Source organism: Lissotriton vulgaris, unplaced genomic scaffold (genome assembly GCF_964263255.1).
Source record: "Lissotriton vulgaris unplaced genomic scaffold, aLisVul1.2 SCAFFOLD_301, whole genome shotgun sequence".
NCBI lineage: Eukaryota > Metazoa > Chordata > Amphibia > Caudata > Salamandridae > Lissotriton > Lissotriton vulgaris.
The window spans coordinates 1,812,386-1,835,372 of NW_028244321.1; the positions used below are offsets into that span (position 1 = coordinate 1,812,386).

At 43.7% G+C, this 22,987-nt stretch overlaps 2 non-coding genes across 2 annotated transcripts; both read left to right on the forward strand.

The window, feature by feature from the left end:
• Positions 1-2,410: 2,410 nt before the first annotated feature.
• Positions 2,411-2,492, forward strand: TRNAS-AGA (transfer RNA serine (anticodon AGA)). Its single transcript has one exon. It is a non-coding gene; the product is annotated as a tRNA-Ser (tRNA).
• Positions 2,493-5,352: 2,860 nt separating this feature from the next.
• Positions 5,353-5,435, forward strand: TRNAY-AUA (transfer RNA tyrosine (anticodon AUA)). The gene has a single exon. It is a non-coding gene; the product is annotated as a tRNA-Tyr (tRNA).
• The last annotated feature ends 17,552 nt before the right edge of the window (positions 5,436-22,987 follow it).

The following is a 22,987-nucleotide window of genomic DNA, read 5'->3' on the forward strand; positions in this document are numbered from 1 at the left end:
CTTAGATTTGTAACTGTTCCTTTACGTGCTCTTTTTAGGCGCCATTAATCTCATTTGAGCTCCTTGTACCTGCTGCTGTTTTCTCCACACCTCATACTGTCTTTTCCCTCTTTCTCTCTTTCTCTGCAGTTGGTGGCTACTTTCCAAAGCGTCTGATGCCCCAATGTTCCTTCGTCTTGTTGTCAGACGTGAATTTGAAAAGCAACAAAATTAACAAGCCTTTACCACTCACACATGGCAGGAGTTTATACTTTCATTCAATGAGCTTAGAAAAGTGTGTTGTGGGGCCCCTACGAGCCATGGTTCTTGCTTCATCATAATTAGGCATGCAGTCATTAGCCACAGCTCTGATTATGGGTCACTGAGGTCAGTTTCAATAATTCCTCAAAAACCTAACCATGCAGTCCCCCCTAACTGTGTAGTTATCTTGCTTTACTGCTGTTTGTGTGATTAGCTGGGAGGAGCTCACGGCAGCATCCTCCCAATAAAAGTGTAGATGGACCGTTCCTTAACTCTTTCTTGCTTCACATACAGATGGCTTGAGGAGGTACAGGGGAGATGCAGGTCTAATAAACAGAATAGAATATCTGCGCCAGGTGTGTTTCTCTGCATTGGTGTCCCATCACAGGCCCACCAGTGTATGTGTGATCTTTGACTCCTGCCAGTTCACAATCAGGCGGCCAGGAAACGGTTTCAGCCTATCAACCACTGAGGAGATAAAGCCTTTGTATAAGGAATGAGGAAGCAATGAACACATTCAGCCTATCACAGGAGTAGCCCTGAGTGTTCCGAATTATAATTTCTTCATGTCACTGTATGTTATTGAGCCCAAGTAGCTCGCCGTGATCAGATAGTGGTTAGTACTCTGCGTTGTGGCCGCAGCAACCTCGGTTCGAATCCGAGTCACGGCATTGTGGTTGGCAATGTCACGGCAGTTTGGTTTTTCCTTTACAGAATTCCCAAGTGTACCAGTTGTTTTTGTAAAATGTCTATTAAAAACAGATCCTTTTCAATATTTAAACAATCTAACGACAAATTATTTAAACACACATGATTATAAGATGTAGGTATACTGTACTTACTGACATAAATTATCGTTCTTGAACATATTTGCGGTAAGGGGAGCGGAGCTCTCCCCCAGGCCAATCAGAATGCAGATGAATGCAGTTGCAGTTGAGTGACCTGTGTTGTGGCTGTCTACAGGGAATGCACATATGTAGCTGTCTCGCAGCCCAATCCAGACGTCAATTGAAAACAGGTTTTCATGCAAATGTAGCAGTAAGTGCAGAGAAATGCTCACTCTCTAAAAATGGCATTTATACAATAGTAAGATTAAATCCAACCTCACCAGTAGATAGGATTTATCAATAAATAAATAAAGCTTCTCCTCTCTGATATGGAATTACCCCCCAAAAAGTATAAGGGAATACCCAATGCTAACCAATGAGAGGGGCAGATCTCACAGTAGTTAAAAATGTAATAGACTGTTTGATACTACTAGGACATACAAACTACCACAGTAAATGTCTTACCTTTTACTTACATAGCATGATGCCCCTAGGACTACTTAGGGCCTACCTTAGGGGTTACTGATATGTAATAAAATTGGAGTTTAAGGCTTGGCAAGTAGTTTTAAATGCCAAGTCGAAGTGGCAGTACACTGCAGCACAGGCACTGCAGTAGCAGGCTTGAGACAGGTTTGAAATGCTATTTCTTTGGGCGGCACAATCAGTCCCTGGGTATATGGTATACCACTTTACAAGGGGCTTTCAAGTAAATTAAATCTGTCAGTCAGGTATACTCCAATTATACACATGATTAGGGAAGAAGCACGTGCACTTCAGCACTGATTAGTAGAGATAAAGTGATCAGAGTCCTAAGGCCAACAAAAAGATACAGCAAAATGCGGAGGTGAAAAGCAATAAGGTGGGGTTGGGACCACCTTAAGAATGCAAGGTCTAACAAAAACGAACTAAGGATAACATGAGTAAAACATCAGGTTTCTCTACAGCATTTGGTGAGACAAGTGGGCCTTCTTTTATCTTCCATAAATGCAATCTTTCCCGGACCCCTTAATTATATAGCTCTTCAAGGAAAAAATATAAACCACTTACAAAGGAGCCTCAAATACTCAAAGATGGTAGACTTCTGTAATACGGGCCATAGACTAAAAGCAGCACGAAAACAGAGTGCAATAGGGTACAAAAAACTTGAGTGACCCATGAGAGTATGCATGCAAGCCTATGGTATTCCAAACTAGAGATATACGCATGCAATTTTTGTTTTTAGGAGAAAATGTGCCTGCTGAAAAAAACATTATTTTTAAAAAGTGCATTGCAGAATATCAGGAATTTGCTGTGGGACACCTTAAAAACTTGCATACAGATTATGTGCAAATGCTTTACAGTCAGTTGTTGTGGCCGAGTGGTTAAGGCGATGGACTAGAAATCCATTGGGGTCTCCCCGCGTAGGTTTGAATCCTGCCGACAACGAGAATCTTTTTAACATCGGCTACAATTTCAGAAGATAACCTTTAGTATTTCTTCCATGTCAGTTTTATAAATAGGTGGCTTATTTTGGTGTCACTATTGCCATATCACATATTTATTATCGCTCCCTCTTTCATATCTTTGCTATAACTCTCGTCCTTCATTAGCGCTGGTGCAAACGCTTCAAATTATTATACCCTGGCTCTCTCGGTCATACCTGTGCATGCACTTGAAACTTACTTTACCAATAAAAGAAGCAAATAGAGAAATAAAATAAAAGTGCTAGCTGGATTAGGCAAACACACTTCATAAAACTGCATTTTCTTTTCGATTCTCCCCCGTGTTACAAGCTTAACTGCTCCCTGTGTAATTTCTCTTAACCTGCTGTTCCTAGAAGAGAATTTCATTTACAAGCTCTTTCTGTGTTTTTTCCTAGTCTTTTCTTTCCCTTTTCTTAGATTTGTAACTGTTCCTTTACGTGCTCTATTTAGGCGCCATTAATCTCATTTGAGCTCCATGTACCTGCTGCAGTTTTCTCCACACCTCATACTGTCTTTTCCCTCTTTCTCTCTTTCTCTGCGGTTGGTGGCTACTTTCCGAAGCGTCTGATGCCCCAATGTTCCTTCATCTTGTCGTCAGACGTGAATTTGAAAAGCAACAAAATTAACAAGCTTTTACCACTCACACATGGCAGAAGTTTATACTTTAATTCAATGAGCTAAGAAAAGTGTGTTGTGGGGCCCCTACGAGCCATGGTGCTTGCTTCATCATAATTAGGCATGCAGTCATTAGCCACAGCTCTGATTATGGGTCACTGAGGTCAGTTTCAATAATCCCTCAAAAACCTTACCATGCAGTCCCCCCTAACTGTGTAGTTATCTTGCTTTACTGCTGTTTGTGTGATTAGCTGGGAGGAGCTCACGGCAGCATCCTCCCAATAAAAGTGTAGATGGACCGTTCCTTAACTCTTTCTTGCTTCACATACAGATGGCTTGAGGAGGTACAGGGGAGATGCAGGTCTAATAAACAGAATAGAATATCTGCGCCAGGTGTGTTTCTCTGCATTGGTGTCCCATCACAGGCCCACCAGTGTATGAGTGATCTTTGACTCCTGCCAGTTCACATGCAGGCGGCCAGGAAACGGTTTCAGCCTATCAACCACTGAGGAGATAAAGCCTTTGTATAAGGAATGAGGAAGCAATGAACACATTCAGCCTATCACAGGAGTAGCCCTGAGTGTTCCGAATTATAATTTCTTCATGTCACTGTACGTTATTGAGCTCAAGTAGCTCGCCGTGATCGTATTGCGGTTAGTACTCTGCGTTGTGGCCGCAGCAACCTCGGGTCGAATCCGAGTCACGGCATTGTGGTTGGCAATGTCACGGCAGTTGGGTTTTTCCTTTACAGAATTCCCAAATGTACCAGTTGTTTTTGTACAATGTCTATTAAAAACAGATCCTTTTCAATATTTAAACGATCTAACGACAAATTATTTAAACACACATGATTATAAGAGGCAGGTATACTGTACTTACTGACATAAATTATCGTTCTTGAACATATTTGCGGTAAGGGGAGCGGAGCTCTCCCCCAGGCCAATCAGAATGCAGATGAATGCAGTTGCAGTTGAGTGACCTGTGTTGTGGCTGTCTACAGGGAATGCACATATGTAGCTGTCTCGCAGCCCAATCCAGACGTCAATTGAAGACAGGTTTTGATGCAAATAGAGCAGTAAGTGCAGAGAAATGCTCACTCTCTAAAAATGGCATTTATACAATAGTAAGATTAAATCCAACCTCACCAGTAGATAGGATTTATCAATAAATAAATAAAGCTTCTCCTCTCTGATATGGAATTACCCCCAAAAAAGTATAAGGGAATACTCAATGCTAACCTATGAGAGGGGCAGACCTCACAGTAGTGAAAAATGTAATAGACTGTTTGATACTACTAGGACATACAAACTACCACAGTACATGTCTTACCTTTTACTTACATAGCATGATGCCCCTAGGACTACCTAGGGCCTACCTTAGGGGTTACTGATATGTAATAAAATTGGAGTTTAAGGCTTGGCAAGTAGTTTTAAATGCCAAGTCGAAGTGGCAGTACACTGCAGCACAGGCACTGCAGTAGCAGGCTTGAGACAGGTTTGAAATGCTATTTCTTTGGGCGGCACAATCAGTCCCTGGGTATATGGTATACCACTTTACAAGGGGCTTTCAAGTAAATTAAATATGTCAGTCAGGTATACTCCAATTATACACATGATTAGGGAAGAAGCACGTGCACTTCAGCACTGATTAGTAGCGATAAAGTGATCAGAGTCCTAAGGCCAACAAAAAGATACAGCAAAATGCGGAGGTGAAAAGCAATAAGGTGGGGTTGGGACCACCTTAAGAATGCAAGGTCTAACAAAAACGAACTAAGGATAACATGAGTAAAACATCAGGTTTCTCTACAGCATTTGGTGAGACAAGTGGGCCTTCTTTTATCTTCCATAAATGCAATCTTTCCCGGACCCCTTTATTATATAGCTCTTCAAGGAAAAAATATAAAGCACTTACAAAGGAGCCTCAAATACTCAAAGATGGTAGACTTCTGTAATATGGGCCATATACTAAAAGCAGCACGAAAACAGAGTGCAATAGGGTCCAAAAAACTTGAGTGACCCATGAGAGTATGCATGCAAGCCTATGGTATTCCAAACTAGAGATATACGCATGCAATTTTTGTTTTTAGGAGAGAATGTGCCTGCTGAAAAAAACATTATTTTGAAAAAGTGCATTGCAGAATATCAGGAATTTGCTGTGGGACACCTTGAAAACTTGCATACAGATTATGTGCACATGCCTCAAAGTCAGTTGTTGTGGCCGAGTGGTTAAGGCGATGGACTATAAAATCCATTGGGGTCTCCCCGCGCAGGTTCGAATCCTGCTGACAACGAGAATCTTTTTAACATCGGCTACAATTTCAGAAGTTAACCTTTAGTATTTCTTCCATGTCATTTTTATAAATAGGTGGCTTATTTTGGTGTCACTATTGCCATATCACATATTTATTATCGCTCCTCCTTTCATATCTTTGCTATAACTCTCATCCTTCATTAGCGCTGGTGCAAACGCTTCAAATTATAATACCCTGGCTCTCTCGGTCATACCTGTGCATGCACTTGAAACTTACTTTACCAATAAAAGAAGCAAATAGAGAAATAAAATAAAAGTGCTAGCTGGATTAGGCAAGCACACTTCATAAAACTGCATTTTCTTTTCTATTCTCCCCCGTGTTACAAGCTAAACTGCTCCCTGTGTAATTTCTCTTAACCTGCTGTTCCTGGAAGAGAATTTCATCTACTAGCTCTTTCTGTGTTTTTTCCTAGTCTTTTCTTTCCCTTTTCTTAGATTTGTAACTGTTCCTTTACGTGCTCTATTCAGGCGCCATTAATCTCATTTGAGCTCCTTGTACCTGCTGCTGTTTTCTCCACACCTCATACTGCCTTTTCCCTCTTTCTCTCTTTCTCTGCGGTTGGTGGCTACTTTCCAAAGCGTCTGATGCCCCAATGTTCCTTCGTCTTGTTGTCAGACGTGAATTTGAAAAGCAACAAAATTAACAAGCCTTTACCACTCACACATGGCAGAAGTTTATACTTTAATTCAATGAGCTAAGAAAAGTGTGTTGTGGGGCCCCTACGAGCCATGGTGCTTGCTTCATCATAATTAGGCATGCAGTCATTAGCCACAGCTCTGATTATGGGTCACTGAGGTCAGTTTCAATAATTCCTCAAAAACCTAACCATGCAGTCCCCCCTAACTGTGTAGTTATCTTGCTTTACTGCTGTTTGTGTGATTAGCTGGGAGGAGCTCACGGCAGCATCCTCCCAATAAAAGTGTAGATGGACCGTTCCTTAACTCTTTCTTGCTTCACATACAGATGGCTTGAGGAGGTACAGGGGAGATGCAGGTCTAATAAACAGAATAGAATATCTGCGCCAGGTGTGTTTCTCTGCATTGGTGTCCCATCACAGGCCCACCAGTGTATGTGTGTTCTTTGACTCCTGCCAGTTCACAAGCAGGCGGCCAGGAAACGGTTTCAGCCTATCAACCACTGAGGAGATAAAGCCTTTGTATAAGGAATGAGGAAGCAATGAACACATTCAGCCTATCACAGCAGTAGCCCTGAGTGTTCTGAATTATAATTTCTTCATGTCACTGTGCGTTATTGAGCCCAAGTAGCTCGCCGTGATCGTATAGCGGTTAGTACTCTGCGTTGTGGCCGCAGCAACCTTGGTTTTAATCCGAGTCACGGCATTGTGGTTGGCAATGTCACTGCAGTTGGGTTTTTCCTTTACAGAATTCCCAAATGTACCAGTTGTTTTTGTAAAATGTCTATTAAAAACAGATCCTTTTCAATAGTTAAATGATCTAACGACAAATTATTTAAACACACATGATTATAAGATGTAGGTATACTGTACTTACTGACATAAATTATCATTCTTGAACATATTTGCGGTAAGGGGAGCGGAGCTCTCCCCCAGGCCAATCAGAATGCAGATGAATGCAGTTGCAGTTGAGTGACCTGTTTTGTGGCTATCTACAGGGAATGCACATATGTAGCTGTCTCGCAGCCCAATCCAGATGTCAATTGAAGACAGGTTTTCATGCAAATAGAGCAGTAAGTGCAGAGAAATGCTCACTCTCTAAAAATGGCATTTATACAATAGTAAGATTAAATCCAACCTCACCAGTAGATAGGATTTATCAATAAATAAATAAGGCTTCTCCTCTCTGATATGGAATTACCCCCCAAAAAGTATAAGGGAATACCCAATGCTAACCTATGAGAGGGGCAGACCTCACAGTAGTGAAAAATGTAATAGACTGTTTGATACTACTAGGACATACAAACTACAACAGTACATGTCTTACCTTTTACTTACATAGCATGATGCCCCTAGGACTACTTAGGGCCTACCTTAGGGGTTACTGATAAGTAATAAAATTGGAGTTTAAGGCTTGGCAAGTAGTTTTAAATGCCAAGTCGAAGTGGCAGTACACTGCAGCACAGGCACTGCAGTAGCAGGCTTGAGACAGGTTTGAAATGCTATTTCTTTGGGCGGCACAATCAGTCCCTGGGTATATGGTATACCACTTTACAAGGGGCTTTCAAGTAAATTAAATCTGTCAGTCAGGTATACTCCAATTATACACATGATTAGGGAAGAAGCACGTGCACTTCAGCACTGATTAGTAGCGATACAGTGATCAGAGTCCTAAGGCCAACAAAAAGATACAGCAAAATGCGGAGGTGAAAAGCAATAAGGTGGGGTTGGGACCACCTTAAGAATGCAAGGTCTAACAAAAACGAACTAAGGATAACGTGAGTAAAACATCAGGTTTCTCTACAGCATTTGGTGAGACAAGTGGGCCTTCTTTTATCTTCCATAAATGCAATCTTTCCCGGACCCCTTTATTATATAGCTCTTCAAGGAAAAAATATAAAGCACTTACAAAGGAGCCTCAAATACTCAAAGATGGTAGACTTCTGTAATATGGGCCATATACTAAAAGCAGCACGAAAACAGAGTGCAATAGGGTCCAAAAAACTTGAGTGACCGATGAGAGTATGCATGCAAGCCTATGGTATTCCAAACTAGAGATATACGCATGCAATTTTTGTTTTTAGGAGAGAATGTGCCTGCTGAAAAAAACTTTTTTTTTAAAAAGTCCATTGCAGAATATCAGGAATTTGCTATGGGACACTTTGAAAACTTGCATACAGATTATGTGCACAAGCCTTACAGTCAGTTGTGGCCAAGTGGTTAAGGCGATGGACTAGAAATCCATTGGGGTCTCCCAGCGCAGGTTCGAATCCTGCCGACAACGAGAATCTTTTTAACATCGGCTACAATTTCAGAAGTTAATCTTTAGTATTTCTTCCATGTCAGTTTTATAAATAGGTGGCTTATTTTGGTGTCACTATTGCCATATCACATATTTATTATCGCTCCCCCTTTCATATCTTTGCTATAACTCTCGTCCTTCATTAGCACTGGTGCAAACGCTTCAAATTATTATACCCTGGCTCTCTCGGTCATACCTGTGCATGCACTTGAAACTTACTTTATGAATAAAAGAAGCAAATAGAGAAATAAAATAAAAGTGCTCGCTGAATTAGGCAAACACACTTCATAAAACTGCGTTTTCTTTTCTGTTCTCCCCCGTGTTACAAGCTTAACTGCTCCCTGTGTAATTTCTCTTAACCTGCTGTTCCTGGAAGAGAATTTCATCTACAAGCTCTTTCTGTATTTTTTCCTAATCTTTTCTTTCCCTTTTCTTAGATTTGTAACTGTTCCTTTACGGGCTCTATTTAGGCGCCATTAATCTCATTTGAGCTCCTTGTACCTGCTGCTGTTTTCTCCACACCTCATACTGTCTTTTCCCTCTTTCTCTCTTTCTCTGCGGTTGGTGGCTACTTTCCAAAGCGTCTGATGCCCCAATGTTCCTTCGTCTTGTTGTCAGACGTGAATTTGAAAAGTAACAAAATTAACAAGCCTTTACCACTCACACATGGCAGGAGTTTATACTTTAATTCAATGAGCTAAGAAAAGTGTGTTGTGGGGCCCCTACGAGCCATGGTGCTTGCTTCATCATAATTAGGCATGCAGTCATTAGCCACAGATCTGATTATGGGTCACTGAGGTCAGTTTCAATAATTCCTCAAAAACCTAACCATGCAGTCCCCCCTAACTGTGTAGTTATTTTGCTTTACTGCTGTTTGTGTGATTAGCTGGGAGGAGCTCACGGCAGCATCCTCTCAATAAAAGTGTAGATGGACCGTTCCTTAACTCTTTCTTGCTTCGCATACAGATGGCTTGAGGAGGTACAGGGGAGATGCAGGTCTAATAAACAGAATAGAATATCTGCGCCAGGTGTGTTTCTCTGCATTGGTGTCCCATCACAGGCCCACCAGTGTATGTGTGATCTTCGACTCCTGCCAGTTCACAAGCAGGCGGCCAGGAAACGGTTTCAGCCTATCAACCACTGAGGAGATAAAGCCTTTGTATAAGGAATGAGGAAGCAATGAACACATTCAGCCTATCACAGGAGTAGCCCTGAGTGTTCTGAATTATTTTATTTATTTATTTATTTAAAATCTTTATTTCGGCAAAATAGCCATAAAAGACACATATATATACATACATAAAACAGTACGAATTAGATTCCAGTTTTCAATTCATAAAAAAGAAACGTACATAAGCGTTTTTACTAAGAAGGGTCACCAATCAACAATCTCCTTATAAACGTTTTAACAGTAAAAAAGTTCATTTTAGCGTGATTCAATTTAGCAACAGAAGTGCACAACAGGGTATACCTCCTTGGAGAATCTGACACATTTACTCAAAGCATTTGACCCAATTTTTTGCGACTGAAGAAAACTGATGTTAAAAATCTGCCAATACTAAACACAATGAACTGGGCAGTATTCGTTTTAACAATCCTATATGCAGTATGACAACTTCTAGTTCCTAGGAGAGCACACATAGGTTTTAGCCATTTTTTCCGTGCTTTTATGTAAGCATTGCATACAAAAAGCATGTGAATTTCATTCTCCAAACAGGAGGCAGAGCACATAGGACATGTTCTGTTATTATCAATTGTACATGCCTTATTTTTCTTTGACCATCGTTCTAGATTGGAAGATAACATAAGATTCCCGTATCTGAATTTCAGATAGAGGGTCTTGGCCACAGGAGGCTCAACCTCATCCAGAAATGTTTCAAAACAAGGTTCATCTTTAAACAATAGGAATTCTTTAGTTAGGGTCCCAGTTCTGCTCTCGTGTACAACCTTGTTATTCATGTAGGACCAAAAAACTCTCTTCACCATGGTTTTTGCAGATGGTGGCAGGTTCTCAGGGTGTTCCCAAAAAGAGTACAACCCCAACAGTTTAAACCATTTTTGTATATGCCCAAATCATAGAATGGAGTTAAAAGTGTCGAGGTTTAATACCTCTTGAAGACTATTCCTATAGTCCAACAATTCTGGGGTGGACCAAACTCTGATCCAGAACATCAAGGGTCTTAAAATTGTAAAGTGATCAGTGCGTTTAAAATTTAGGTCTAGTTGGAGAGGGATTAGGGGGGTGCTAGTAGGAACCCTTACAACAGATCTCATAAATTTGTTATCCAATCCTTGGAAGCACTCTTTGGCCCAGGGACCCCAGATTTCAGCCCCGTATAGAGAGGCAGATTGGATTTTAAATTTAAAGAGTTCAAGAGCAGGTGTTGCACTCTTACTCATACTAGCATTCAATTTACTCATTATAGGTTTGGCATTTTGAGCATATACCACCCTACTCTTCTCAATTTGGGCCTTCCATGTTAACTTTGAGTCGATTGCCACCCCCAAGTAAGAAAAGTTGTCAACGACTCCCAGAGTTTGTCCATTTAGATCCCTCTATCTGGTCTGCTAGGGTTTAATGCCATACATTTAGTTTTGCTAGTGTTTATTTCCAGGCCTTTTTTTTCACAATAGCCACTAAATGAGTTTAAGAGTATCTGGAGGCCCCTCTTGGTCTGAGATATAAGGATGGTATCATCTGCGAAGAGCAACGCAGGTACTCTCTCTCCATTTAGCTGGGGTGAATCGTTGATACAGGCATTTAGATGTTCAGGAATATCATTAACAAATATAGAAAATAGAGTGGGGGCCAGGACACAACCCTGACGAACGCCGCGCTCGATTGGAATGTCGCGATACAATTCGCCATTTGGTCCCCATCTAATGTTGGCATGGTTTCTAGCATGTAACTCAATTATTTGGCTTAACAGACACCCTGGCATCCCGGCTTTTTTCAAGGAACCCCAGAGCAGATTTCTAGGAACAAGATCAAATGCAGCTCTAAGGTCGACAAATGCTACATACAAATGACCTTTCCTAATATGTACATACTTCCAGTATATACAACAGAATCTGAAGACCTGGTCTAATGTACTGGTCTTAGACCTAAAGCCTGCCTGAAATTTAGTAAAAATCTGTGACTCCTCCAGCCAATCATTCATTCTAAATAACAGATGCTTGGCATAGAGTTTCTGCAGGGTGTCCATTAAGCTAATGGGCCTATAATTAGAGGGATCAGACTTGCTACCCTTTTTAAAAATTAGTACCACTTCTGCTGCACGCCAGCTTTCAGGAAACGAACAATCAACAGATAAAACATTAAATAAACAATTAATATAAGGAGCCCAAACTTCGATTGCATGTTTATAAAGGTCACCAGGTATTTTATCCGGACTAGGGGCTTTACTGCTTTTTAGTTCGTTAATTGCCTTCATTGTTTCTTCCAATGTGAAATCAAGGCATTCAGGAGGTGGGGGTGACCATGAATCCTCAACAGCAGCACTGTCATATTGTTTATACAGGGATGTGAAGTGGTTTACCCATGTTAATTCATCCAAGAAAGTATCCTTAACTGCTCTTCCTGCATGCCCCCCATTGGCAACCAACCTCCAAAAGCCAACATTATCGTTTATTTTGGCAGCAGCCAACATATCTGCCCACAGAAGCTCTTCCCAGGCTTTTTTGGAATCCTTTACGACGTGCTTGTATTCTTCCCTTGCAAGTTTGACATCCAATTTAGAACCCTCTTTGATTGCAGTCAGAAGTTTCCTTTTGGCCATCTTACACGAACGATCAAACCAAAGCTTCCCATGGCAACCCATCCTTATATTTTGCTGATGCTTCTTTGGCATTTTAGACATGTGAATCTTGAGCTTGTCAAAGAAGATTTTGTGCAATTCAGCAAAATGCGCATAGTTCTCAATTAGGAGAGGATAGCCAGCTATGGGGCCAAAGATCGAATCAAAGAGAGAATAAACGGCTGCAAGGGTTTTGCCATCTGATAGCAGGTGCGGCCATTTTAGAGCACGTCTGTTGTTATTGATGTGTACATTTTCACATAGTGCATCTGCAGCTTCATTGGGCATAGAATCACTGAACATGTGTGCTTCAATATGGAGTTCCAGGGGAAAATGATCACTCTCAACCCTGTTAAATACTCTAAAGTCCACCATAAAGTGCCAGATGCTCAATGATACAACAATAAAATCAAGCCTACTTTCAGACTTTACAAAGGTTGGCTGTTTGGATAGGTCAGAAGGAAAGCGACCATTGCAGGCTCGCATACCGTGGTCGACTGTTATCCTTAGAAGTTGGACTGCTAGGGTAGTGCACTTAACGTGTTTGACAGTCTCGAGCTGGGGGATATTATAGGCATAGTCTTCATCCTCGAGGGCTTCAGTAATGCCAAGTATCGGCTCGAAATTACAATTTAGGTCCCCCCCCAAAATTACTGGGACATCACCAACTACTGTTTTTAGAAAGGAATCCAAAATTTCCAGCGTGGGTGAAGCTCTGGAACGACCTATAGGTCTATTGTAAATATTAATAATGTAATATTGATGCCCCATTGCAGTAGTGATCTTTAAGGCTAAGATATCAGGAGTTCCTATGTCTATACTTTCGGCCTTTACAGATAATGTAATTTTAATCCAAATAATTAGACCCCCAGCTGGTCTTCCCCTCACTGATTGCGTTGCCACTTTGTCAAAGGTTTTAAAACCCATCCTATGTGGGGTATCCATAGCCCATGTTTCCTGCAGGAGGCAGATTTCACCAGAATCAATATAATCCGCCCAATCAGGGTCCTTCAAATTTTTTCCAACCCCAGCAATATTCCAAGATAAAAACGTCAGTTTAGGAATTAGTGCTTTATCGGAGTAATTACAGTTAACAGTAGGCACTACTGGGGCCGACAAGGGAGCAACGATATTTAAATGTAAACTATTTGTTTGGTTCTCAGTATTGGATACCTGCAAAGTGTCTAGCAAACATGGCACCTGTTCTTAATGACTTGATAAACCCCATCTTGAATCTGTCACTCTCTTCTGGGATAGTTCCCAAAGCTTGGAAGAGTGCCATGATCTTACCACTTATAAAAAAACCGGCGCTCGACCCTGCAGTTCATGCAAACTACAGACCCATCTCCTTACTCCCTGCTCTGGCGAAAGTGACAGAAAGGTTTGCTCACAGATCTATTTCCGATTTTATCGAAGAAAGGGGTCTGTTGCATGGTACTCAATCCGGCTTCCGTGCAAATTTTAGCACGGAGACCGCGCTCCTTGAAGTCACAGATGCCATCAGGGAGGAGTTGGATGCTGGTAAAAAAGTGGTACTGATTATGCTGGATCTGTCGGCGGCGTTCGACACCGTTCCCCACGTACTTCTTCTTTCCAGACTTTGGGACTTTGGTCTGCGGGGAACGGTGTGGAACTGGCTCAAGTCCTTCCTAGCCGACCGCCGGCAGACAATCTGGGCGCCACCTTTCTCTGCTGAAATGTCACCGCTTGAAGTGGGGGTCCCGCAAGGTTCCATCTTAAGCCCCCTCCTGTTTAACATCTTTATGGCCCCCCTGGCGGTGACGGCGGAGTCTTTTGGCGCCCGGATTGTCAGCTATGCTGATGACACCCAGCTCCTCTTTGTAAGTAACAGGGATGGTCAGTTTGATGGTGTCCAGGTCAACGGATGTTTGAGTGCTATTTTTGAGTGGTTTGGATGCCATGGGCTGAAGTGCAACGCCGACAAGTCGGAGTTGCTCTTCTTTGGCTGTACATCTGAACCCGACTGGAAAACTTGGTGGCCGAAAGACATGTCTCCTCCCACTAGCTCGTCTGCGAAAGCCAAAAATCTGGGAGTGGTGATTGACAACAAGCTATCTTTCGGACCACATATCTCATCTCTCACTGGGAAATGTTTCGGCATCCTGCGGATGCTTCGCAAATTTCTCCCCCTAGTCTCTATCCAGCACAGACAAATTATTGTCCAGGCACTGATTTGTTCCAGGCTGGATTATGCAAACATTCTGTTTTTGGGACTTCCCAAATATCTGGTCAGGCGTTTGCAAATCGCCCAGAATTCTGCAGCCCGAGCCATTTTTGGCCTTCCAAGGAAAGCCAGAGCTACGGATCTTCTTGCCACATTGCATTGGCTACCAGTTGCAAAAAGGATTTTATTTAAAACACTGACCACGACTTTCAAGGCCCTGCATGGCATAGGCCCCAAATATATCTCCAAGCGACTGTCTTGGTATACCCCTCTCAGATCTCTTAGATCCTCGTCCTTATCAAAAATGAGTGTTCCCACTATCAAACGGGCAAGAGTAGGAGGACGGTCTTTTCGGCACTTAGCCCCTCATGCATGGAATGATCTTCCAATCTCTTTAAGACAGACTTCCAGTCTTCTGTCTTTCCGCAAGGCCCTTAAGACTTGGCTCTTCCCGTAATCTTTGAGGCTGTTTTTATGTCTGTATGCTCTTTTGGTGTTATGTTTTTTTTTTTCCCCATCTTCGGTTGGGAGTCTTCGTCAAAGCGCCGGGATACTCCAGTGGAGTGGCCGTGCGCTATAGAAGTGTACAAATAACATAACATAACATAACATACCTCTGCCCCTATTGTACTATTAAGAGTTTCACTGTGACGTTCTTTCAGCATGCTGGTACATACTGAATTACCTTCAGAGCTATTTAGGTTATGTGAAATAGTTATTCCTGATCTTTGGGGATCTATCCCCACTCCCAATGTGCAGAACAGGTCATATAGCATAGGGATACAATTAGGCATGGTTTTGAGTCAGTCCACTGTGTCCAAACAGCTGAACCTGTTGAAGGTTGGGACCCCAGACCATGCGTTGAGCTCAGCTTGTCTGGCTGTATTTGGTGCGTAGCCATGAAACAAGTTAGGAGTGTTCCAGGCTGGGCCATACTTTGGAATTATAGGAGGAGGGTAAAAAAAGGAAAGGGGTCTAGCTGTAATAGGGAATGTATCTCCATACGATTTCCAGGCACAGATTTGTTCCGCACTATGTGGTTCTTCAAAGGAGACAACTATGCAATCACCCGGTACTGACTTTGTCATTTGGCCAACCCATGGCACCCTACGTACCATCAGAATTTTGCTTCTCATGTGATTTGGAATCGGTTTATTTGTGTTTAACCAATAAATCACCTTGTTTTTTAGTGAAGCAAAGTTCTCTTCATTATGATTTTGTAATTCTGGGACACCAGTAAGGACAATGACAAATGGGCTAGCATCTGGTGGCAAATCAATATATCCTCCCCTGAAGTTATTTCTTGGATGAGCTATCTGGTGGTTATGTGGGTCAGTTCTATGCGCTTGGGACCTGTCATGCATGGATCTAGTGGGGCCCTGATGGGGTCTAGTTGTCTCCACAGGCTTCTGGGAGGCAAAGGAATTAGTGGGCATAGAATTAGTGGTGGAAGCATTTACTGGCTGCAATTTGTTACTTTGAGCAGCCCCAGGATGCTGGAGTGTGGTTGCATTTGCCGGTGGCCCCTTCAAAAGTATAGAAGTTGGTGCAGTTTGGGTGGTAACTTTCAAGCTAGAATTTTTATTTTTTGCTACCCCTTCTTTTTGTTTTAGAACACTAAATGGGTTGGCATTTGGGGTAACAGCCGATGGCAAAGTTTGAACATGTATGGGCGCCTCATTGCCATTAAGGCTTATGCTTGCTAATGTTATAACCCTCTTCTCTACTTCAAGTAATTGATTTTCTATACCAGCTAACCTAACTTCTAACGGCCTCAGCAAAACTTTAAGCGTTTCCCACACTATTTTCAAAAATTCTTCCCTGTCCCCTTGTGTAGAATATCTAGATGTAGAGATATTCTCGCCCTCTTCTATTGGTGTATCCATGCTTTGTGCCAAGTTAGGAAACTCTGTATTGTCCGTACTACATTGGTTATTAGAGGGAATAGGATCAGTCCCAGTAGTTGTGTTAATAGTTGGCTGTTCAAGACCCCCCGAAAATGTTTGGTTTGATGCTACCTTGGCCTTCTTTCTAGCATAGACGGAAAGGTTTTTGCGTTTGCGTTTGGGTGGTGGCTTAGCATTGTCTTGAGTATCACTTGGGCCAATTCCCCCCGGTATTTTAGCCTCCTGATTAGACTCAATTGGGAGTTCAGAGGGTAAGGTGTTTTCTGGAACTATGCTATCAGATAGGTGTTTGCTACTTACTTCTGTAGTATCAATGGAAGCTGCCCCCTCATTAATAGAGTGTATTTCAGCCAAAGCGATAATGGGGACAGGGCCATTAACGCGCTCCGGTGTTTTGGAGGTAGCAATATGGCCCAAGGAAGATTTCTTTTTTAGTGCCAGTTCTATAGACAATTTCCTAGCAGACTCCAGCTCTAAAGAAACTCTGTGCTGGAGCTTAGTAATCTCGTTGTCGATGGACAGGCTAGTCCTCGTGATAAAATCATCAAGTGTCCCAGTGACCTTTTTGCCACTTTTTGTGGTTTTGCTTCGTGTGGCTCGAACCGACATATTTTAGGTTGGGGATGTAGCCCTAACGTAAAGGAAATTGTACTATGATTTGAATGGACCACAACCAAGGAGGATGGCCCGGTCCGGTCTTATTCGGTCTGGAACGGCCTGAAACGGCCCAGTCTTTGCCCCGTCTTCGCCCACGCTGCGTCCCGCGCTGCGGGAGTTAAAGGAACTTAAATAGGGGCGTGGAGGGCAGGGGGCGGGCCGGCAGGGAGAGCGGACCGGAGCGGTCTTGCAGGGACTTCTGGGTATTGAAGTCCCCGCACGCTCGCAGCCCCGCTGGTTGCACACGCCCAGTACCGCCTGTCAGCCTCTCTGAACCCGGACTCCTCTCCACGCTGTTTCAGCCCCGCCACACACAGCGAAGCGGCACCCGCGGAGCGGGTGTGGCAAGATGTTGGAAGAAGCGCTGCTGTGACGCGCTGGTGATTCTGCAGTCCTCCGTCAGTGCAACTCTGTAGCAAAAGGTAAAGATGACCCACTCGCTTGGCCGCTGGAACGCCCTTTTCAGGTCTCAGGGGGGCGGGGGGCAGGCCGGCAGGGAGAGCGGACCGGAACGGTCTTGCAGGGACTTCTGGGTATTGAAGTCCACGCACGCTCGCAGCCCCGCTGGTTGCACACGCCCAGTACCGCCTGTCAGCCTCTCTGAACCCGGACTCCTCTCCACGCTGTTTCAGCCCCGCCACACACAGCGAAGCGGCATCCGCGGAGCGGGTGCGGCAAGATGTTGGAAGAAGCGCTGCTGTGACGCGCTGGTGATTCTGCAGTCCTCCGTCAGTGCAACTCTTTAGCAAAAGGTAAAGATGACCCACTCGCTTGGCCGCTGGAACGCCCTTTTCAGGTCTCAGGGGGGCGGGGGGCGGGCCGGCAGGGAGAGCGGACCGGAACGGTCTTGCAGGGACTTCTGGGTATTGAAGTCCCCGCACGCTCGCAGCCCCGCTGGTTGCACACGCCCAGTACCGCCTGTCAGCCTCTCTGAACCCGGACTCCTCTCCACGCTGTTTCAGCCCCGCCACACACAGCGAAGCGGCACCCGCGGAGCCGGTGCGGCAAGATGTTGGAAGAAGCGCTGCTGTGACGCGCTGGTGATTCTGCAGTCCTCCGTCAGTGCAACTCTGTAGCAAAAGGTAAAGATGACCCACTCGCTTGGCCGCTGGAACGCCCTTTTCAGGTCTCAGGGGGGCGGGGGGCGGGCCGGCAGGGAGAGCGGACCGGAACGGTCTTGCAGGGACTTCTGGGTATTGAAGTCCCCGCACTCTCGCAGCCCCGCTGGTTGCACACGCCCAGTACCGCCTGTCAGCCTCTCTGAACCCGGACTCCTCTCCACGCTGTTTCAGCCCCGCCACACACAGCGAAGCGGCACCCGCGGAGCGGGTGCGGCAAGATGTTGGAAGAAGCGCTGCTGTGACGCGCTGGTGATTCTGCAGTCCTCCGTCAGTGCAACTCTGTAGCAAAAGGTAAAGATGACCCACTCGCTTGGCCGCTGGAACGCCCTTTTCAGGTCTCAGGGGGGCGGGGGGCGGGCCGGCAGGGAGAGCGGACCGGAACGGTCTTGCAGGGACTTCTGGGTATTGAAGTCGCCGCACGATCGCAGCCCCGCTTGTTGCACACGCCCAGTACCGCCTGTCAGCCTCTCTGAACCCGGACTACTCTCCACGCTGTTTCAGCCCCGCCACACACAGCGAAGCGGCACCCGCGGAGCGGGTGCGGCAAGATGTTGGAAGAAGCGCTGCTGTGACGCGCTGGTGATTCTGCAGTCCTCCGTCAGTGCAACTCTCCGGCTCCAGCTCTCGTCTTTCCTCCCTGTGTGCAGACTCCGCAGCCCGCTCTGTTGTTTGCTTCTCCTTCTGAATTATAATTTCTTCATGTCACTGTACGTTATTGAGCCCAAGTAGCCGCCGTGATCGTATAGTGGTTAGTACTCTGCATTGTGGCCGCAGCAACCTTGGTTCGAATCCGAGTCACGGCATTGTGGTTGGCAATGTCACTGCAGTTGGGTTTTTCCTTTACAGAATTCCCAAATGTACCAGTTGTTTTTGTAAAATGTCTATTAAAAACAGATCCTTTTCAATATTTAAATGATCTAACGACAAATTATTTAAACACACATGATTATAAGATGTAGGTATACTGTACTTACTGACATAAATTATCATTCTTGAACATATTTGCGGAAAGGGGAGCGAAGCTCTCCCCCAGGCCAATCAGAATGCAGATGAATGCAGTTGCAGTTGAGTGACCTGTGTTGTGGCTGTCTACAGGGAATGCACATATGTAGCTGTCTCACAGCCCAATCCAGACGTCAATTGAAGACAGGTTTTCATGCAAATAGAGCAGTAAGTGCAGAGAAATGCTGTTATGGCTGGATTTTCTGAGTAGGTGGGATCAGCCCCCAGGGGCCCCTCCAACCCAGCCAGAACGTACTCACCTTCCCTCCTCAGGACCAACTATCCAGGCACCTGGTACCTACCTGAGGATGGGGAACTCGCAATATACAAGCTCATAATATTAAGAACACCACTAAATCTATAGGGATACTAAGAATACTCACTGATTACTAGGGATATCCATACCCTACATCACACTTATTCACATCAGTTGGTCTCGCGGCCACCCTGACCCAGACCGTTCTACCCTAGGGCAGATATGACACACAATCCGGTGCGTCTACACACGGGCCTGCAGAACCCAATGCTCCCTTTTCCAAACTGTTCGCAATCCTGCGAAACTACACACTAGTTCAACCTCCTAGTGTTCTCACTTATTCAAGCCACAATCCAGTGGGTATACACACTGAGCCTCTACTCAGTGCTCTCATTAACGCCGCATATCAACGACGACCACATTCCTATGAACACCTATACATATATATATATATATTGGGAAGTCTCTTCACTAAGGGTCTGCTACTACAATAATATTATGGGATGGTGTACTAACTTAGTCCCTTGGTTGCAAGTCTCCTCTCTCCCTCACTATTACTTACCTGATCAGGGGTAGCATCTGTTCAAACAGTAATACCTACCAGGAGTGAGTAACCTCACTGTATGGGGATAAAGATATACACACTATGTGACTGAGTTATTTCTTGATTTAAGCGCTCCTACCCCCCTTTTTGATCCATCAGTGGCTCAACAGCAACTGGCTTGAAGCCAGGATAACTTTATCATAAAATAACTCATGCACACTAATTCACTAATTAATGGGGTCATTTATTATTAGTACAATATAAACCTTTACACAGATCTGACAAAGACTATAGGTAGAACACACCGCTTGAAAGAGAAGGATTAAACATAACAGGAACACTCCGCTGAAAGGGAAAAGATTAGACATAAAGTGTAAGTGTAACTAATTCAGACTACCTCACCTATTAGAAGGAAGATTTCTCTCTCTGCCTCTGGTGGGATTAGGGCTCTCTCTCTGCCTCTGGTGGGATTAGGGCTCTCTCTGTCTCTCCCTCCTTCACCACATCACCACGCCTCTGGTTCAGTTGCTCCAGCTGACAGCCTTCTTTGATGCTCTCTGCACTGCTTTCTCTCTCCTCATCTTCAGCAATCGTCTGCCTTCTTTCTCCATTCAAGAACTGCACTCTATTTTGCAGCTCCAGCAGACATCCTCTCTCTCTCTGCAAGCTGTTCTGAGCTCCAAGATGTTCTGAGCTCCCAGCAGTTCTGTGCTCCAAGCTGTTCTGAGCACCACGCTGAACTGCACACCACGCTGGACTGGACTGAACTGAACCCAAACTGAACTGAACTGAACTGACCACTCCTCCTCTCCTGTAGCTCACTAATATGGAAGCTTGTCCTTTCATGGAAAGCTACGGCCAGTAACCTGCCGCCCACCAAATTCTTGTACCTCCCCGTACCAAGGACACGTTCCCAGCTGGCCAGCCTGAAGTTGTGTCTTCGGAGTGGAGAAAAATACATTCCTTCGATAAGGGCCAGCCTGAACCGGTTCTCTCCAAGCGAACAACAGCCTTAACTATAAACTTTGCCTTTGCCCTGAAAAGCCTCTCAGCTTCATCAAGATGGAGTCCCTCTAGCTCTAGGCCTGTAGGCCTGAAAGGGGTGAAATGCTCCTTAGCTCTGTCAGAATATCTACATAAACCATACCAATATGTCTAATATGTCAAAGCCAATAGGCAATAGACAGGTGAAAGTCAAGAATAAAGGCATATTAAGCAGCTATCCTCTTATAGGTCTGGAAAAAGGGCTTAAAAGGGCCAACACAGGCTAAGAATACCTATACTAGATGCGAGCAAGATTAATGATCTATATCACTGCTAAATAAAGCCAAAAACTCTGCCATAACATTCCACCCTTAGATCCTTATCTTGCGAGCATCTTATAAACAACAACAACCATCAAAACAAACATCAACATAATCTACCCAACATAGGCTAAAAATACCTATCCTAGATGTGAGCAAGATTAAGATCTATATCACTGCTAAATAGAGCCCAAAAAACTCTGCCATCCACCCTTAGATCCTTATCTTGCGAACATCAATAAACAATAACATCCAGATAAACAAACATCAACACAATCTATCAACAAATCAAAACCTAAAAAACTCCCTAAAAAGAATGACAACTTAAGAAAATTCCACCTGAAACTCAATTGTAGGCAATAGAAACCTAAAAACAAATCAAAGCACCCTTGACTTGAATGCTGAAACATATCTGAGATTGGATCTGATAACAACAGAAACTAACCACAGCATCCTCAAACTAAATGTGCCTCAACTCCTAATGATAACTGGTGAAATCTAGTGATGTAGAGACTTATGTGTTGAATGAAAACAGTAAGGGACGTAAATGGGGCCTACTTCGGACAACTTAAGCCTAAATGAGGCCTACCTACTATTGTCAACTTAAGAACTAAATGTGTTTCAACTCCTAGTGAGAAAACAAGAAAGGGCCTAAATGAGCCCTACGTACTATAGGCAACTTAAGCTAATGATGACTCATGAAACTATTGGTGTAGGGGCTTGTTTGTGAGATGAAAATAACAATAGGCCTAAATGAGGCCTACCTGCTGACATTCGTCAATTTAAAGTGAAATCTGAGAAATAAACATGACAAACTGTGTCAAGGTTTGGGCAAACATTAATACATAATCATACTAAAAGACACACCACCCAGAACAATCCAAATTTTAAGGTAACCACCCTTTGATCAATCAAGGTGAAAATGTAAGAACAGTAAAAAAAAAAAAACAACAACCCCATTTCTACAAGATAGCTGGTGTAACATTAAGAACACATGTGGGCACCACCATTCAAAAAAAAAAAAGTCCTTCATTGAAATCACGCAAAAACTGTTTTGAAGAAAACAGAAAAACTATAATAGGTGACATATTTTTTGCTTTAAAAGTGGGGCCTGCTTGTCCAAGGGATTATTCATCAAATCCTTTTAAAATTCTGTAACAAATAAAACATGTTCGTGGTGTTATTGTTTTTTAAGTGGGGCCTGCTCATAGTGATGTCAACAAAAAAATGCAGGCTAGGGAATTAAATAACTTAGTCCAAAAGTCTTCAGTGTAGGCCACCACCCTGCATCCTCGGTATCCGGACACTTCCTCCAATGCGGCCATCCATCACCCGGTCTGGTCTGGTCTGGTCTGGTTCCATCATCCAAAAATAATAAACTAAAATAAAAACATGGAAGTAAAAAGCTAAAACAAAAAAAAGAAGTGGAAGGGGGGAGGGACCCACGCACAACCACAACTTCAGCAATCCTAGGAACAAGAGAACAAGTATCATTAATCTTGCAAAATAAAATTTTCCATTTAAAAAGCACCCCGGGTGCCTTTCATTATTGAAAAGAAAATATCCTAATTAATTAAAAACATTCAAAATTTAACTTTTAATAACTTTTAGCAGGGCCTAACATACCCTAATCCTTACTAAGCCAGCCCCTCCCTTCAGAGCAGGAGCCACGCTACAGTATGAAGCTACTTGAACTGCAATATGATGAGCCTCTCTAAACCAGCCCCTCCCTTAAATAAACAAGCCATCCGCGGAAGAAAATTGGATTGTAGCCAATCATAACGAACAGGGACGTGATCGAAACTTGCAGAATGAAGGAAAA